This window comes from Solanum verrucosum, unplaced genomic scaffold (genome assembly GCF_900185275.1).
Source record: "Solanum verrucosum unplaced genomic scaffold, falcon-dt-bn FXZP01000038.1, whole genome shotgun sequence".
Taxonomy (NCBI): Eukaryota; Viridiplantae; Streptophyta; class Magnoliopsida; order Solanales; family Solanaceae; genus Solanum; species Solanum verrucosum.
The window spans coordinates 630,864-637,375 of record NW_026020564.1 but is presented as its reverse complement, the minus strand read 5'-3'; positions in this window follow the sequence as shown (position 1 = coordinate 637,375).

The following is a 6,512-nucleotide window of genomic DNA, read 5'->3' as shown; positions in this document are numbered from 1 at the left end:
GGCAAGGACACTACGAGGCAAAAAGGAGCGAAAAAGCTGAAAAAGTTTAAGGAAAGCAAAATTGGTACTCGCCAAAGCCCCTTGGCGAGTCGCCCAGTGGACCTTTAGCTTGCCTAAAGTTCTAACAGGCCAGCCCATGGACAAAACCAACTTAGCAATCGGATAAGTATTTCGGTGATTCACTAAAGTGTTCGGCGATGCCAATTTAGCTCACCAAATGTTCCAGACAGAGGTGGTGCAACGCCATGCCAAGGAGATGAGAAGAGGAGTAGAATTTTGATTTATCACAATTCTAATACTAATATTATTAAATAGTGATTGTAAATATTGTTAATATTCTTTGATTTTCAATTTGAATTGAATGGTAAATATTCTTTTTCATTTTTTTTTTGGCATTTGAAATGCGTCGCCGACTAGGTCGGCGAGCCTAACCTATCTCGCCAAAAGTTATAGAGAAATTGGTGAAAATACAAATCAAAAGGCGAGAAAGCGAGCACTCGGAGCATCGTTGATCGTGTCGGCGAGCCCGACTTACTTCACAGAGTGACTCGGATGCTGAAATTCTAGAAATGTATAATGCAATTTTAAAAAGAAGAAAAGGAGTTCCCACATTGTCCAGTTCTGGTTTTTTTTTTTATCTTGAACATTCTAAAGCATTGTTTTTACACTTTTGAGTAGAGATTTATGATTTGTTTGATTTTTAGCTAAATTTTAAGCATTTGGAGACTTGTGGATTGTTGCCCAACATGATGGAAAACTTCGTTGGTAACAATTTCTTGTTCTTTATTATGTTTGGCTAAAATTCCCATTCTTGGGGGTGTGATTATATAGTTTAATACATTAATTAGCTAATGGGTGTTGTTATTTATAGATTTTATGTTACTTTGAAGTGGGTTTAATTAATTAATAGTTTGTGTTTTAAGTGAGGAATTGTAGTTGCAAATGCAATTCTAGTTTAGTATTCTAAGCTTGCTTGAGAAAGAAGTGTTAGAGTTAAATTATTAATTGATGATTGTAGTGATTGTGTTGTTACGGATTTAGCTTGAGAAAGTGGGTCTGAATGCAATCTTACAAATCTCGCTTGAAAAAATAGATTGATTAAGGTATTGGACTGTTAATCTGTGTTGTGCTTGTCGAGGTTAGAAAGAACTCGCTTGATTCATAATAGTTTATTGAGAAATGAATATTGCACCCAAAGTCTAGCCTACCCACTGAGATTCAACGAGTTTTAGTCTATAATAACCATCCATTTTGCGAAATTGGCATTCAATTTATCACACTCCCAAGAAACCCTCTCTATTTATTTACCCCCATTCTTAGTTGTCGTAATTCGATTACCCAAATTCCCCCATTTGACATTAATTTTCAAAAAATTGTCTTTTATTTTATCGAAATCTTTATCGTATCACTATTTATACTTCTTTATCGAAAATGTTATGCGATTGTTTAACATAAAAATCAATTTTGATTTCATTACAATGGTTAGAAAGTACCATGTCATAATGAAATTGGTACACTTATGTATCCTGCGATACTATCCATGGTATAATAATTTTATTAATGTACCTGTAAATATAACATTACTCCTATCGATAGAGATATCAAAGAGAATGAAATATTGATTTATAAATCTATTTATCTAACCAATCATGTCAAGGTTTATTGGTTATGAAACTGCAAGAAATCATTTTATTTATATGAAGTATAATCTCAAGAAAGCTATTTGTTTTCATGTGAAAACACTGTCATAACATATTATTCTACAAGACATTCAATTTTATTATCATGAAAATCTCTATCACTTGACTATTGCTACAAACAAGTTGAATGAGCAATTTGTCTACACTGCGAGGTCACAAATTAAGTGATTATCTTTGGCTGAACTCAACATATTCAATAGACAAGAAATAATATATTATGATAGGCTCAACGATGCAACATCTTCATGAATGTGATTTGGTCACAAAGACACAATCAATATCAACATTTGAAAGGCTAAGTATAAGATTGTCAGACAATCTTTACAAGAATTTAGTGATGTTTTAATTAGGGGGAGTAAATAAGCGTTGCACTCTTTTTCCCTTAATCAAGAGTTTTTTCTCATTATACAATTTTCTGGATAAGTTTAAAATCAAGAAGGCAACTTAACAATCAGGTTCCTATGCAAGCAGATACTTATAAGCAGATTACAAACAGATTCCTATAAGCAACTTACAAACAGCTCCGCAAGCAGGTTCTTATAAGTAACTTACAAGTAGCTTTGTAAGTAGGTTCCTACAATCAACTTACAAGTAACTTTCTTCAAGAAACTTATAATGAGGCGGCAAACAATGTGTATTACAATAATTATGTATATTTTCTTTCATTCTTTGTAACATTCAAGGGAGAGTGTCGTAAAATAGGTGGATGTCCATGGATCCACCTTACTGTAGAAAGTTATCTTCTCTAAGTAATATTAATACTCCTTAATGCCTATAAAAAGGTTTTGAAAATAATAATGGAAACACACAGAAAGTGAAAAAAAAAACTACAACTCTCTCTCTTCCTTGGTTACTTTTTCTCTTTCTTTCTTCTTCTCAATACTTTCTGTTTTCCTTTTCCTCTTTCTACGTTTTCCATTTGATTTAGTATTCTACTTTTATTTTATAACAATGTATGATTTTTGTATTTAATTTTTAGGAATAGTGCGTTTCTTTCTCCTTTTTCTTGAAAAAATAAAATATAATTTTTCGCACATAGCTAAAGGTTCTACAATTTCTTTTTGGTACATTAAAAATATGCTTAATATAATTTTTTTCATAAGCTACCTGACTTGAATTAATTAGGAAAACAAATTTCATTTCCATGGGTGCAACTTCACATATTAAAGATTCTGCATTTCTTATCCACCTTGTGTACATATTTATAATTATAATGACATTAATTTTAGTGAAGAAAAATTACATCTCTCAAAAAAAACAACTTGAACTCACTTCATTACAAACATTAACTCTTCTTTGGATTAGAATCTCTTTTTTTTTTTTTTTTAATTTCTCATTCGATGTCTGATATCTACATTAGTGTTCAATTATTCATGATTTGCGCTTCATAGGGCTCCATTCGGTGAGACTCACTCCATACGAATGATTTTTTCATATCTAGATCTCAAACCCGAAACCTTTAATAAAGGAAGAAATAACTCAATCCACTGCACTACATCTTTTAATAGCCGTGAATTAGACTTTTTAACAATCCCAATTTTAAAATTTTAGATCCAACTAAAATTAACTATGTACCTTCTTATAACAAACCTATTTATCAATCTTTTTAGAGGTAACAAACAATATTTTGAACCAATTAAAGAATTTTACTCCGTTAACAATGAGATAAATAATATAAGATTTTTCTACAATTACATAAATACCAAATGAAATTTATGTTTAGGAATTGTTTATTAGTAATAAAAGATGTATAAAGTCCATAAGTGACAAATATAATTATTACTCTTTTCATTCATTTTTATTTATTTAGTACTTATTGACTTGACATATTTTTAAATAAATTGAATAATAATTTTACCATATCACCTTTTAAATATAACAAAATTAATACTTTAAGAAACATATTAAGAAATGACAATAGTTAATAATTATCTTTTGATTTTTTAAAATAAACAAGTAAAAATAAAATATTTATATCTATATTACTTTAAAAGCACGAATATCCTTAGAAATGTTGCTTGAACTTTAATCCTTAATTTAAAAACTCTACAATATACAAAACTGTCATTTACTATTTTCCTCAAATAATTGATTTATTTTTATCCTAATATTTAGGACTTTGATATTAGTTAAGGTTATTATTACTCTTTGGTAAAGATTTCTAAATCTTTCCTTATTTGAATTATAAACATCATAATATTTAAAACTTCAAAATCAATATTTTCACCTTATCTAAATCTTACTTAAATTATGGCAAAATGAATAAATAAATAAATAAGAGAATTGAAAATTTTAAAGAAAGATGTTGATTTTTTTAAAAAAATATAGCTTTTTAACCTAGAGCTAACATTTAATTTAACGTCAATATGTGTAGCAAATCGAGAGCACAATTACATAGATTGAATTTCTACCCTACCTAGAAATAGGTAATGTATAGGGAAAGAAGTATATAGGAGAGGTTTGAGACTATTGAAGCTCAATCCTTTTTTTTTTTTGCGCCATAACATTTACTTAATGAATAAAATAAATTAATTATTTGCTAAACTATTAATAATTTAGTGCTTTAGAAGATGTATTAAGATATGACAATAGTTAACAATAACAAAATATTGTTTGAACTTTTTGCCCTTCATTCAAAGAATCTATAATATATATAACTATCATTTGATATTATCCTAAAATATTTGTTTGGTTCTTATGGAAATGCAGAAATATCATTCTTCATGGTGGTTTATATGCTTTTGAAAAAATTATTATGGATACAAGTGATACTATTCAAAAGTTTATTATTACCAAATATCTTTTTTTTTCATAATTTATCTAAGACCTGGCCTTATATTGTTGAAGTTTTGAAAGGATGTCATCCCAGTTACGATTACAAGATTGTGAGATGGGTACATCCTCTTCCTGGATGGTACAAATGAAATATTGATAGTGCATCCAAGTGCAACCCTAGACCTAGCTCAACTAATTTAGTGTGAGAAACAATGTAGGTGACATTGTAGGGATTAAAGGGAGAAAGTTATCAGTTACAACCAATATTGTTGCTGAAGCAATTGCTATAAGAGAGGGGATTCAATTTTGCATCAAAAGGAATTTAATGCCCCTAATAGTAGAGACATATTCTCTATCTATAAAAAATTTTATTGATGGAAATTGAGAAGTGCCATGGAGTGTGGTTAAGGAGGTTGAAGCAATCAACAGGATGAAAAAAGATGTTCCTATTCGATTGAACCACACTCTGAGGGAAGGCAATACCCTGACAGATTTTTTTGCTACTTAGTTGTTAATTTTGCATGTACTTATATAGTAGATAACTTTCAGGAGTTTCCTAATCCTGCAAAGCAAATCATTAACATGGATAAGTGGAGTATGCCTAATTTTAGGCTCACTCAACTTCACAACAGATAAGTTAGGGTCAGTGACTTATATCATTTTGATTGCACTATTAAGAAATCTAGAAAAAAATTCTTCAACTCTAATGTAATGTCGAAAATGAATTTATATAGTCTATCTATTGTGCCACCTGGTGAAAGTTTAAGGTGTACAAAGGTTATAGACTAAGACATAAACATTGAGTGATGTTTTTTCTACTGGATTTAGGTGCAATTTGTGATAACCTATGTCATTTGGTTTAAGGAAGTTTGGTCAATTTGATGAGTGACCTTACATTTTGAAACAACTACGAAAGTGTATCTGATTTTGGTATTTGTGCTAGACCTTAAAAATTATTTTTGATGTGTGGTATTTCTTTGGAGCTCATCCTATCAAGACTAATTAATAGGGAAAGGTATAGTGCTTTTATCAATTAGCTTTCCGTAAAAGAATTTAGAGTTGGGTTTGATTTTAATATCACATCGAGTTGTGGTACTTTGTTGCAACAACTATTCTACCAATCAACAAAGAAACAACAACAAATGCAAATCGGATTCTTATGGGTCAGGAGAGAAGATAACGTGCTTTATATAGTTCCCAACTTGGCTTATAGAAGAATGAAGTTGTTGCGGCGATTTGCAGGTGTTTCAATTGTGACCCAATCTTTGGTAAGCCGCATACCTCCACTTCTAATCCATCTCCTTTGTGAGACTATAGCGAAGAGCACACTTTCAAGACGTTCGCCGGGAATCAAGCTCGCCGGAGTTGACTATTCTAGAACCCCTTGTCTCTTCACTTTCCTAATTCATTCATGTTTTTCACTTTCTGTTAATCAATTTTATTTGGTTAGCTTAGTTGATTGAGTTAATGGTTGAGCATTTTGGACTAACCCACTAACACACATTTGTAAATCTCTTCTTTATTTAAAAATAAATAAATTTTGGGACTTTGATATTATTAAAGTTGTAGATACTAATTTTTTACTTATTTGTAATAGATATAAATTTCTAAAATTCGGCTTGTTAAATCTTTTCTTATTTGAATTATTAAACATCTTAACATTTAAAATTTTAAAATAAATATTTCACTTTATAAATCTTAAATTATAACAAACAAAATAAATAAATAAAGAAATTAAAAATATTAAAGAAAGAGGTTAGATTTTTTAATATACCTTTCCAACCTTCTCATATAAAATTCTTTATCATTTACATAGAGCTAACATATATTTTTAACGTCAATTATTATATTTAATACTTCTTCTGTTTCAATTTGTTTGACCTACTTTTCTTCTAATAACTCTATAATTTTAATTTTTCATATGACATGCTTTAGACCACGAGATTAAAAGACATTTTAATATATTTGACATATCTGTATTTAATATCATAATATTCAAAAAAAATTTAAAAAAACTTCATGCCAAGTCAAAATAGA